Below are 14,322 nucleotides of genomic sequence, written 5' to 3'. Positions count from 1 at the left end.
AAAAATGCAGAAAACTAGGAATAGAAGGAAACATCCTTAGCATGATAAAGGGCACTTATGAAAAATCCACAGTTAACACCATTCTCAATTGTGAAAGACTGAAATCTTACCCTCAAAGATCCAGAACAAGGCATGGATGTCCACTGTCAACAGTGTTATTCAACATTGTACTGAAAGTTCTAGCCAGAGAAATTAGGCAAGAAATGAAAATGAAAGGGCCAGCAACCCATCTTCACAAAAGCTTGGATGCGCTGAAGTTGACAGCACCTGGCACTACTCACTCCACTGCCAAGATGCCCAAGAGGAAGGTAACTCAGTCTAAGGGGCAGAAAAAGAGGAGCCCAAGCAGAGGTTGGTGAAGCTTTCAGCTAAACCTGCTCCAGTGAATGTGGAAATGAAGCCAAAAATGTCAGTGGGAAAGGATAAATCTTCAGGCATAAAAGTGCAACCAAAACAAACAAACAAAAATGAAACAAAACAAACAAACAAAAAAAGGAGCAAAAGGAAAACAAGCTGAAGTGGCTAACCAAGTAAAGAAGATTTATGGGCAGAAAACAGAGAAACTAAAAGTGAGGATAACCCAGCCTCTGATGAAGCAGGAGAGAAAGAAGCCAAGTCTGATTAATATTGTATGCCAGGTATTATTAGTGGTCCCTGTTTCTCCATTCTTATATAATTCAGGGGAATATTTTTATCAACTATTTTGTAAATTGAAGTTTTTTAGTAACTCTAGAAGAAACATTTTTAAGAAGGAGATTGAAATCCTACCTCAATCCATTTTTTAACTGTAAATGCTTTTTTGTAAGAGGGGAAATCATTTACTGCTTGTTAATTTCTTAGTACAAGAAAATAGCAGAATATTGAATTACGGGAGGCTTTAACTCTCTTGAATATCTACTTAACATTCCATTGGGTGGGGGGTGGTGGTGGCAGTTTTTATATCCTATTATACTGCACATACTAAATGACTTGGAGTCATAGCCATGCAGATAATGTGTTGAACATTTTAAATTACTTCTATTCCCATGTTATTAGTAAATTTTTTTTTCTTAAAACCGCTCCCTGATCTTGGCTTTCCTTGTCAGAACTGTGTGCACTCTGTAACATCCTTGGTTGTGATTATCCTAGTTTTCCTACTAACTTTGTTATTTACCGTGAAAGATTGGAAATGTGAGTATGTAGTCTGTATGACATTAAATTATGAAATAGCAGGATTTGTCAACATTTGAAGATATTGGTAATTGATACCCTCTTAATGAAAATCTGCCTCCAAATTTTAATCTGGAAAGTTAATGGAATATTTTAGAAAAAAAATTACAACTACATGGCTTTTTAGATTTTCTGTACATACATTAAGAATTGTGAACAAATTGTTCATAAGATCTGTCTGCTGGTCTTCAAAACAACCAATAAAATTTCTATTATGAAAGAAAAAAATGACAGCCATCCAAATTGGAAAGGAAGAACTAAAATTTCTCTATTTACAGATGGCATGTTCCTATATATAGAAAATTCTGAAAAATCCACAAGGCTAATAGAGAGGATAAATGAATTCAGCAAAGTGGCAGTGTACAAGAGTAATGTTGCTATATACTAGTAATGACCAATCTAAAGAGGAAATCAAGATAAAAATCCCATTTACAATAGTTACTAGAAGATTCAAATATCTAGAAATAAATTTAATTAGGGATATAAAGTACTTGTACATGGGAAACTAAAAAAACATTGCTGAAAGAAATTAAAGAAAACCTAAATAAATGGAATTTATTCCATGTTCATGGACTGGAAGACCAAATATTATTACAATGTCAATTCTACCCAAAGTGGTTTACAGATTCAATGCAATCAAGTCAAAATTCTAACAGCCTTCTTTGCAGAAAAGCCAACCATCAAATTCATATGGGAGGGTAAGGGGACCTGAATATCCAAAGTCATTTTGAAAAAGAAGAAAAAAGTTTGAGGATTCACATTTCCCAATTTTAAAACTGATTACAAAGCTATAGTAATCAAAACAGTGTGATACTGGCACAAGGACAGACATATAAATCAATGGAATTGAATTGTGAGTTTAGAAATAAATCCTCACATCTATGGTCAACTGATTTTTTTACAATTGATTTTTTGCCAAGTCCACTCAATCAGGACAGAATAGTTCCCTTCAACAATGGTGCTTGAGAAACAGGATATCCATGTACAAAATAATGAAGGGTGACTCCTATCTTACACTGTACACAAAAATGAACTCTAAAAGGAATAAAGAACTAAATCTAAGAACCAAAGCTATAAAACTCCTACAAGAAACATAGGGAAACATCTTCAGGACATTATGTTAGGCAATCATTACATAGGCTGTACACCAAAAGCATGAGCAATGAAAGAAAAAAATAGATCAATGAGATTTCAACCAGTAAAAAAATTTGCACATCAAAAGACATTATTAAAAATGTAAAAAAGACAACCTACAGAATGGGAGAAAATATTTGCAGACCATATATCTGATAAGGGTTTAATATCCAAAATATATAAAGAACTCCTACAACTTGACAACAAAAAGACAACCCAAACAGCCCAATTAAGAAAGCAGCAACAACTTGAACTGAATTTCTCAAATTAAGATATACATTTGGTCAATAAGCACATGAAAAGATGATCAACGCCATCAGCCATCAGGCAAACGCAAATCAAAACACAATGGGGGGGGGGCAAGATGGTGGAGTGGTGAGGTGTAGGTTTTAGTTACTCCTCCAGGGCAGTAGGTAGACAGACAGGAAATCTGTGGAACGGACACCGCAGAGCAATTTGACTTTCGGCATACTTCATACAACACTCATGAACACATGGAACAGCTGAGATCAGCGAAATCTGTAAGTGCTCTTGGGCAGGGGACCCGTGCCCCTCCCTGCCAAGCTCAGTCCCATAGGAGGAGGGGCCGTAGGTGCTGGGAATGAGGAGGGAGACCTGCAGTTGCAGCTCTTATTGAAACCTCAGATGGCTGATCCAAACTCCAAACACAGATAGACTGAGACCAGATACTGGAGAATCCAGGAGCAGTCAGCCCAGCAGAGAGGAGATAGAGCTAGCAAAAACAGCAAGGAAAACTCAAAAATAAAAGCGGAGACTTTTCTGGAGTTCTGGTGAACATAGAATGGGGAAGGGCAGGTCTCAGGCAGAGTCAGGCTCATGTGCTAATCAGGAAGGTGAGTTCCTTTGTCTGAAGAGCCGGTTTCTCTGCTTTCTTGATTGCTCCTTAATGGCCCTAACCTCCTTGTCTCTTAGCATTTCAATAGCCCATTAGAACTGCAATGAGGGCCCCCCCCCTTTTTTTTTCTCTTTCTCTAAAACAATTACTGTTAGAAGCCCATTACAGAAAGCCTCAAAGATTTGCAATTTGGGCACAGACAAGAGCAGAGCTAAGATAGCTCTGAGGGACAAAGCAGTAAGTCTCGTGGTTGAGAAAATTCATTAAACGCCACAACTCCCCAAGAAAAGGGGTGTGTCCCCTTACAGCCATCTTCCCAGTGGGCAGGGAACGCTCCTGACAGGCACCAGTGCCACAGCCCAGAGCTGCCCCAAACAACCCAGCGTGATGGGAAGGGTTTCCAACAACACATGCACACACCACAATATTGGGGGTGGAAATTAGCCTTTCCTGCACCCTCAGCTAATTGTCCCATAGTTGGGAAGGCAGAGCTGGGTGAAAAGGGGGAAATTAACACACCCCATTCAGCCTTCCTATCAGCAGACTGGGTATGCCCCTACACAGCCCTGCAGCCCAGAATCTCCCTTGGGGGATGGCGCTCACCTGTGACATAGCACAGTTGTCCCTCAGCAGAGGACCTAGGAGTGCACAGAGGGACCCACTCACAAGTCCCAGGGACCATATGCCAATACCAAGGACTTGTGGGTCAGTGGCAGAGAAAAACTATGGCAAGACTGAACTGAAGGATTAGACTATTGCAACAGCTTTAAATCTCCAGGAACACCTGGGAGATTTGATTATTAAAGCTGCCCCCTCTCCCGAACTGCTCAGACACACACCCCATATGCAGGGTTGGCAACACCAACTACACACGCAAGCTTGGTGCATCAATTGGACCCCACAAGACTCACACCCCCACTCACCACAAAGACAAAGTGGGGGAGAACTGGCTTGAGGGGAATAGGTGGCTCACAGACGCCACCTGCTGGTTAGTTAGAGAAAGTGTACTCCACAAAGCTGTAGATCTGACAAATTAGAGATAAGGGTTTGAATCGGTCTACATATCCTAAAAGAACCCTATCAAGTTAAGCAAATGCCAAGAGGCCAGAAACAACAGAAAATATTAAAGCATATGAAAAAAACAGACGATATGGATAACCCAAGCCCAAACACCCAAATCAAAAGATCAGAGGAGACACAGTACTTGGAGCAATTAATCAAAGAACTAAAGATGAACAATGAGACCATGGCACAGGATATAAAGGACATGAAGAAGACCCTAGAAGAGCATAAAGAAGACATTGCAAGACTAAATAAAAAAAATAGATGATCTTACGTAAATAAAAGAAACTGTTGACCAAATTAAAAAGATTCTGGATACTCATAGTACAAGACTAGAGGAAGCTGAACAGCGAATTAGTGACCTGGAGGATGACAGAATGGAAAAATGAAAGAACAAAAGAAAGAATGGGGAAAAAAATTGAAAAAATCATATCATATCCTCAGGGATATGATAGATAATATAAAACGTCCAGAAGGGGAAGAGAAGGGTAAAGGTCTAAGAAGAGTATTCAAAGAAATTGTTGGGGAAAACTTCCCAAATCTTCTAAACATCATAAATACACAAATCATAAATGCTCAGCGAACTCCAAATAGAATAAATCCAAATAAACCCACTCTGAGACATTCTGATCACACTATGAAATACTGAAGAGAAGGAGCAAATTCTGAAAGCAGCAAGAGAAAAGCAATTTACCACATACAAAGGAAACAGCATAAGACTAAGTAGCGACTACTCAGCAGCCACCATGGAGGCGACAAGGCAGTGGCATGACGTATTTAAAACTCTGAGAAAAATTGCCAACCAAGAATTCTTTAACCAGCAAAGTTCTCTTTCAAATTTGAGGGAGAGCTTAAATTTTTCACAGACAAATGCTGAGAGAATTTGCTAACAAGAGACCTGCCCTACTTGAGATACTAAAGGAAGCCCTGCCAACAGAGAAACAAAGAAAGGAGAGAGAGAGATGGAGAAAGGTTCAGTACTAAAGAGATTCAGCATGGGTACGTGAAAGGACACAGAGAGAGAGAGGGAAAAAATATATCTGACAAACATAAGCCAAAGGATAAGATGGCTGATTCAAGAAATGCCCTCACAGTAATAACATTGAAAGTAAATGGATTAAACTCCCCAATCAAAAGATATAGATTGGCAGAATGGATCAAAAAAAAAATGAACCATCAATATGCTGCATACAAGAGGCTCATCTTAGACACAGGGACACAAAGAAATTGAAAGTGAAAGGATAGAAAAAAATATTTCATGCAAGCTACAGCCAAAAGAAAGCAAGAGTAGCAATACTAATCTCAGATAAAATAGACATTAAATGCAAGGATGTTATGAGAGACAAAGAAGGCCACAACATACTAATAAAAGGGGGAATTCAACAAGAAGAAATAACAATCATAAATGTTTATGCACCCAATCAAGGTGCCACAAAATATATGAGACAAACACTGGCAAAACTAAAGGAAGCAATTGATGTTTCCACAATAATTGTGGGAGACTTCAACACGTCACTCTCTCTTATAGATAGATCAAACAGACAGAAGACTAATAAGGAAACTGAAAACCTAAACAATTTGATAAATGAATTAGATTTAACAGACATATATAGAACATTACATCCCAAATCACCAGGATACACATTTTTCTCTAGTGCTCACAGAACTTTCTCCAGAATAGATCATATGCTGGAATATAAAACAAGCCTCAATAAATTTTAAAAAATTGAAATTATTCAAAGCACATTCTCTGACCACAATGGAATACAATTAGAAGTCAATAACCAGCAGAGACTTAGAAAATTCACAAATATCTGGAGGTTAAACAACATGCTCCTAAACAAGCATTGAGTTAAATAAGAAATAGCAAGAGAAATTGCTAAATATATAGAGACAAATGAAAATGAGAATACAACATACCAAAACCTATGGAATGCAGCAAAAGCGGTACTGAGGGGGAAATTTATAGCACTAAATGCATACATTAAAAAGGAAGAAACAGCCAAAATCAAAGAACTAATGAACCAACTGAAGAGGCTAGAAAATGAACAGCAAACCAATCCTAAACCAAGTAGAAGAAAACAAATAACAAGGATTAAAGCAGAAATAAATGACATAGAGAACAAAAAAAAAAACAGCAGAGAGGATAAATACCACCAAAAGTTGAGATCTTTGAGAAGATCAAGAAGATTGACAAGCCCCTAGCTAGAGTGACAAAATCAAAAAGAGAGAAGACCCATATAAACAAAATAATGAATGAGAAAGGTGACATTACTGTGGATCCCGAAGAAATAAAAAAAATTAGAGGATACTATGAACAACTGTATGCCAACAAACTGGATAATGTAGAGGAAATGGACAATTTCCTGGAAACATATGAACAACCTAGACTGACCAGAGAAGAAACAGAAGACCTCAACCAACCAATCACAAGGAAAGAGATCCAATCAGTCATCAAAAAGCTTCCCACAGATAAATGCCCAGGGCCAGATGGCTTCATAGGGGGAATTCTACCAAACTTTCCAAAAAGAACTGACACCAATTGTACTTAAACTCTTTCAAAACATCGAAGAAAATGGAATACTACCTAACTCATTTTATAAAGCTAACATCAATCTAATACCCAAACCAGGCAAAGATGCTACAAAAAAGGAAACTACAGGCCTATCTCCCAAATGAATATAGATGCAAAAGTTCTCAACAAAATACTTGCAAATAGAATCCAAAGACACATTAAAAAAATCATATACCATGACCAAGTGGGGTTCATTCCAGGCATGCAAGGATGGTTTAACATAAGAAAATCAATCAATATATTACAACACATTAACAAATCAAAAGAGAAAAATCAAATGATCATCTCAATAGATGCTGAAAAAGCATTTGACAAAATCCAACATCCCTTTTTGATAAAAACACTTCAAAAGATAGGAATTGAAGGAAACTTCCTTAACATGATAAAGAGCATATATGAAAAACCCACAGCCAGCATAGTACTCAATGGCGAGAGACTGAAAGCCTTCCCTCTAAGATCAGGAACAAGACAAGGATGCCACTGTCTCCACTGTCATTCAACATTGTGCTGGAAGTGCTATTCAGGGCAATCCAGCAAGACAAAGAAATAAAAGGCATCCAAACTGAAAGGAAGAAGTAAAACTGTCATTGTTTGCAGATGATATGATCTTATATCTGGAAAACCCTGAGAAATCGACGATACAGCTACTAGAGCTAACAAACAAATTTAGCAAAGTAGCAGGATACAAGATTAATGCACATAAGTCAGTAAGTAATGTTTCTATATGCTAGAAATAAACAAATTGAAGAGACACTCAAGAAAAGATATCATTTTCAATAGCAACTAAAAAAATCAAGTACCCAGGAATAAACTTAACCAAAGATGTAAAAGACCTATACAAAGAGAACGACATAACTCTACTAAATGAAATAGAAGAGGACCTTAAAAGATGGTAAAATATTCCATGTTCATGGATAGGAAGGCTAAATGTCATTAAGATGTCAATTCTACCCAAACTCATCTACAGATTCAATGCAATCCCAATCAAAATTCCAACAACCTACTTTGCAGACTTGGAAAAGCTAGTAATCAAATTTATTTGGAAAGGAAAGATGCCTCAAATTGCTAAAGACACTCTAAAAAAGAAAAATGAAGTGGGAGGACTTACACTCCCTGACTTTGAAGCTTATTATAAAGCCACAGTTGTCAAAACAGCATGGTACTTGCACAGACAGACGTATTGATCAATGGAATCTAATTCAGAATTCAGAGAAAGACCCCCAGATCTGCGGCCGGCTGATCTCTGATAAGGTCCCCAAAGCCACTGAACTGGGACATAACAGTCTTTTCAACAAATGGGGCTGGAAGAGCTGGATATCCATATCTAAAAGAATGAAAGAGGACCCCTACCTCACACTCTACACAAAAATTAACTCAAAGTGGAACAAAGATTTCACTATAAAAGGCAGTACTGTAAAACTCCTAGAAGATAATGTAGGGAAACATTTTCAAGACCTTGTATTAGGCAGACACTTCCTAGACTTTACACCCAAAGCACAACCAACAAAAGAAAAAATAGATAAATGGGAACTCCTCAAGCTTAGAAGTTTCTGTACCTCAAAGGAATTTGTCAAAAAGGTGAAGAGGCAGCCAACTCAATAGGAAAAAATTTTTGGAACCCATGTATCTGACAAAAGATTGATATATTGTGTATATAAAATCCTACAACTCAATGACAATAGTACAGACAGCCCAATCATAAAATAGGCAAAAGATATGAAAAGACAGTTCTCTGAAGAGGAAATACAAATGGCCAAGAAACACATGAAAAAATGTTCAGCTTCACTAGCTATTAGAGAGATGCAAATTAAGACCACAGTGAGATACCATCTCACACCAATTAGAATGGCTGCCATTAAACAAACAGGAAACTACAGATGCTGGAGAGGATGTGGAGAAATTGGAACTCTTATTCACTGTTGGTGGGACTATATAAAGAAGTCAGTCTGGTACTTCCTTAGAAAACTAGATATAGAGTTACCCTTCGATCCAGCGATTGCACTTCTCGGTATATACCCGGAAGATCGGAAAGCAGTGACACGAACAGATATCTACAAGCCAATGTTCATAGCAGCATTATTCACAATTTCCAAGAGATGGAAACAACCCAAATGTCTTCAACAGATGAGTGGATAAATAAAATGTGGTACGTACACACAATGGAATACTACGTGGCTGTAAGAAGGAACGATGTCGTGAAACATACGACGACATGGATGAACTCTGAAGACATAATGCTGAGCGAAATAAGCCAGGCACAAAAAGAGAAATATTATATGCTACCAGTAATGGGAACATTGACAAATATAAAACAAATGGTTTATAATGTAGAATGTAGTGGAACTAGTGATAGAGAGCAATTAAGAAAGGGGGAATGATAACTCAATAAGAACAGATAAGCTATCACAGGTAAATTTAACATTCTGGGAATGCCCAGGAATGACTATGGTCTATTAATTTCTGATGGTTATGGTAGGAACAAGTTCACAGAAATGTTGCTATATTAGGTTATTTGCTTGGGGTAGAGTAGGAACATGTTGAAAGTAAAGTAGTTATCTTAGGTTAGTTGTCTTTTCTCACTCCCTTGTTACAGTTTGTTTCAAATGTTTTTTTTTATGTTTTTTTTAATTTTTTTTATATAGTTGATTAAAAAAAAGGGTTAATAAAAAAAAATGAAAAAAATATGCAGAGCCCCCCTTGAGGAGATGGTGGACAATGCAGGGGTGTTGGGCTTTCCCACCTCCATGGTTCCTGATGTGCTTGCAGACATAGGGGACTAGTGGTTTGATGGGCTGAGCCCTCTACCACAGGACTTACCCTTGGCAAGACTGTTGCTGCAAAGGAGATGCTAGGCCTCCCTATGATTGTGCCTAGGAGCCTCCTCCCAGGTGCCACTTTGTTGCTCAGATGTGTCCCTCTCTCCCTAGCTAAGCCAACTTGGCAGGTGACATCACTGCCCTCCCCAAAGCTTGGGATCTGACACCCAGGAGAGTGAATCTCCCTGGCAGCATGGAACATGACTCCCAGGGAGGAATCTGGACCTAGCAACGTGGGATGGAGAACATCTTCTTGACCAAAAGGGGGATGTGAAAGGAAATGAAATAAGCTTCAGTGGCAGAGAGATTCCAAAAGGAGCCGAGAGGTCACTCTGGTGGGCACTCTTATGTACAATATAGACAACCCTTTTTAGGTTCTAATGAATTGGAATAACTAGCAGTAAATACCTGAAACTATCAAACTACAACCCAGAACCCATGAATTTTGAAGATGATTGTATAAAAGTGTAGCATATGAGGGGTGACAATGTGATTGGGAAAGCCATATGGACCACACTCCCCTTTGTCTAGTTTATGGATGGATGAGTAGAAAAATGGGGGAGGAAAAAAAAAAACAAAAAACAATAAACAAAAAAAGGCACCCAGTGTTCTTTTTTACTTTAGTTGCTGTTTTTCACTTTAATTTTTATTCTTATTATTTTTGTGTGTGTGGTAATGAAAATGTCAAAAATTAATTTTGGTGATGAATGCACAACTACATAATGGTACTGTAAACAACTGAATGTACACTTTGTTTTGTATGACTGCATGGTATGTGAATATATCTCAATAAAATGAATAATAAAAAAAAACACAATGAGATACCATTTCATACCCACTAGAATGGCCACTGTGATGGTTAGGTTCATGTGTCAACTTGGCCAGCTTATGGTGCCCAGTTGTCTGGTCAAGCAAGCACTGGCCTAACAAACACTGCAATGACATTTTGTGGCTAGTTAATGAACCAGAAGACTGGTTTATGAAATCATCAGTCAGGTGATTACATCTGTGGCTGATTACATCTACGATCAACTAACGGAGTTCTTCCACATTGAGAGAATCCAATCAGTTGGATTTAATTCAATCAGTTGAAGACTTTTAAGGGAGAAGAGAGAACTTTCACTTCTTCTTCAGTCGGCCATCCTCTCCTGTGGAGCTCATCAAAGACCTCATTGGAGTTGCCAGCTTGCATCCTGCCCTACAGAATTTGAACTTCTGTATCCCCACAGTTGCATTAAGACACTTCTATAACATTTACAGATATCAGTTGGTTGGTCTGTTTCCCTAGAGAACCCTGACTATTACAGCTACTATTTAAACAAAAGGAAAATAACAAGTGTTGGAGAGGATGTGGAAGAAATAAAAACCTTCATACATTGTTGGTGGGAATGTTGGTCTAGTCACTATGGACAACAGTTTGGCGGTTCTTCAGAAAGTTAAGTATAAAATTACTATATGATCCAGCATTCCCACTTCTGGGTACATACCAAAATAAACTGAAGACGGAACTCAAACAGATATTTGCACACCAATTCTTCACAATTCCCGCAAGGTGGAAACAACCCAAATGTCTATCAATAGATAACAGAAAAACAAAATGTGTTATATACATATAATGGAATATTTTCAGCCATAAGTTCTAGTACATGCAAAAACATGGATGAACCCTGAAGACATCATGTTGAGTGAAATAAGACAGATACAAAAGGACAAATATTGTATGATATCACTGATATGAAATACTTAGAATTATGCAAATTCATAAGTCATAATCTAGAATACAGGTTACAAGGGTCTTGGTCGGGAATGGAAAGTTAATGCTTAATTGTTATGGAGTTTCTATTTGGGATAATGACCAAGTTTTGGAAGTGGATGGTGGTTGATGGTTCACAACATTGTAATCAAATTGAATTGTATAATTGAAAGTGGATAAAATGGGATATTTTAGTTACATATATTGGGAATAAAAATTTTAAAAAACCATAGAGTGAGCTTTAATGTAACTATGGACAATAGCTATAGTATAAATTCTAATAATACTACTTTATTGTAACAAGGTACAACACTAATAAAAGTATCCAATGTTCACAATTTTAAAGTGGTTTCATTTCTACTGGCTTGGCCCTGATCACATTTTATATATTTACTATTTCTGTATATATCAATACATATCTATTGTGAATATTTTGTGCATTTAAAATATATAGAACTCATGCAAATGATATATTGTAAGCAATTTCAAATCAGGGACTAGTGGTGTCTTTAGAGAGCATTTTCTGAAAAGCATCTCCCTGTATAATTGTGATTATGATTTTCCTTGATAAAAAGCTCAGGTTAAAGATAAAATGGTTTAGTTTCGTTTTGTATGGCTATTTTGTTTCATTCATTTGATTAGCAAACAGAGGTAAATAAAAAACGTATAAGAATATAGGTTATTTTTAAAAAAAGCACCTTCCTAGTTATTCCTGATTTTATATTCAACATGTACATTAAATTATAAAAACCTTGTAGATCACAAAGTACTCAAACTCCAAATTCCAAAAAATACAACGAATACATCTAAAATTTGTGCACATAGCTGGGAACAAAGCACAGTAGTATCAATGAAATCCGGAAAAAGGGGACTGTTGTTTAAAGTAAACTCATTCTGAGGTTATACAGAGAACTTGCCTGATCTTATGGAGTGGGAGGAAAGATAGAGAGGGATGCAGTGTACATTGGGGAGTGGCAAGATTAGGCACAGAAAAGGAAGGGAACCTTGTCATGTGAAATAGGGAGACAAGGGTGGCTCTTCATGTCTAGGAATTTTCTCCACCCATTTTCCTGGGATTGAGAGCTGGAATAATGGGTACCATTAACCTCGAGACCTGGAATCCTTGTGCAGTTTGGTAAGTCCAGGAACCTACATTATTAGCTCACCCCATTGTCTTTAGAGAGATCAGGAAATGGCAGCCACATGAGGCCAAACTCCAGCTGGCACCTGGAGGAATGTGGATCTCTCAGCCAGACCCATTAATACCCCTGCCCCAGAATCATTAACCATTCATTAAACTTTGCAACAAACTCTGCATGTTTACATGATTAGAAATTTGGACCTTACTCAGGTTGGTGCATATTTTTATGTTCAGAGTTAACATTTAAATGCATTATTGTGGGATTTCACTTTATTACAGATAAAAGGGGTACAGGTTAGAGAGAAGCTATTGTAGAAAGTAATTTGAGGTAAAATTGGAAAGGCCCCTCAAATGGTGAACACTGTTGGAAATAAGCATTTTTGGCTTTAATAATGAGTATGCAAGACTATAAAAATGTTAACTCTGAACATAAAAATATGCAAAGTAGGAAAAGAAGATGGCAGCATAGATTGGAGTGGAAGTTAGTTAGTCCCCCAGGAACAACTAATAAACAGCCAGGAACAACTAGCAAATAATCTGGAATAACTGCGGGGGGACAAACGTGACCATCCACTCATCATACACCAACCTGAAATGGGAGGAATGCCAGAGATCGCAGCATAAAATCTCTAAGTAAAAACTACAGACCTGAGCAGGGAGCCCCCTCCCCCCATGGCCCAAACTGCAAGCCTCGCGGCACTAGAAAGCAGCACTCTCCTAAACTGCAAAGCCTCACTATGCTAGAGAGCACTGCTCTCCAAACAAGCGAATATAGCTCAGCTGAGCTCCAACTGGGGTTTTCATTAGCACAAACTCAACACAAGCTACAAATCCCCAACAAGCAGACAGAGGCTTTTGAAGACTGACCTTGGGGAGCTGGAGGACCTCTCTGGGAGGGAGGGGGAGCCCAGAGGACCGGGTGTTGTCTCTGGCCAATGGGTGAAACTGAGGCAGGCCAGGGACTGGCCCTGAAGGGGACTTTCTGTCCCTTTTTTGGCTCAGTGGAGACAGCCTCAGCCATTTTCAGTTTGCAGCTCTCTGACCCAGACAATGGTGGAGATAGCAGAGTCAGAGTCTATTCAAATGCTAATGACCTCTCTCCAGGGGGTAGATCTTCCCTAAGAGGAAAGAGGTGGTGCCAAGCTCTACTAGTCACCTTCCATGCAGAACCAGACCCCAGAGCCTGGGGGAAAACAGCCACGGGCCATACCTACTTACACCAGTCTGGAGCTACAGACTGACAGGTGCCACCTGTTGGGCAGAAAAACACAGTGACTTGAGGCCTTACAGGGTGCATTAATCTTCTAAGACACCCTCAGGGAGACCTGAAACTATTGCCTCCTTCCAAGACCTAAGCCCATTCTGGTCTGGGAAAACCTGACTGGGGTAACCAAGGAGGCCAGATGCCTAGACAGCAGAAAACTATAACCTACACTAGGAGAGGCGAAGTTATGGCCCAGTCAAAGGTACAAACTTACACTTCAACTGAGATACAGGAATTTAAATAACTAGTGCTGGATCAATTCAGAAAGTTTAGGGAAGATATGGCAAAAGAGATGAAGCATATAAAGAAAACACTGGGTGTACATAACATAGAAATCGAAAGTTCGAAAAAACAACTGACAGAATCTATGGAAATGAAAGGCACAACACAAGAGATGAAGGACACAATGGAGACACACAATAGCAGATATCAAGAGGCAGAAGAAAACACTTAGGAACTGGAGAACAATGCACCTAAAAGCCAACACACAAAAGAACAGATAGAGAAAAGAA

At 38.4% G+C, this 14,322-nt stretch overlaps 1 long non-coding RNA gene across 1 annotated transcript in view; it reads right to left on the bottom strand.

Annotated features, from left to right (window-relative positions):
• The window catches only part of LOC119534081, a 124,722-nt gene that overhangs the window by 27,064 nt on the left and 83,336 nt on the right, over positions 1-14,322 (bottom strand). The window contains exon 7 of the long non-coding RNA XR_005216951.1: positions 11,140-11,223. This is a non-coding gene — a long non-coding RNA (uncharacterized LOC119534081). The remainder of the gene's footprint in view (positions 1-11,139; positions 11,224-14,322) is intronic.

The sequence above is a fragment of the Choloepus didactylus genome, chromosome 5 (genome assembly GCF_015220235.1).
Source record: "Choloepus didactylus isolate mChoDid1 chromosome 5, mChoDid1.pri, whole genome shotgun sequence".
In the NCBI taxonomy this organism is placed as follows: domain Eukaryota; kingdom Metazoa; phylum Chordata; class Mammalia; order Pilosa; family Megalonychidae; genus Choloepus; species Choloepus didactylus.
The sequence above is the reverse complement of the archived record's forward strand: the minus strand, read 5'-3'. Positions and strand labels throughout refer to the sequence as shown.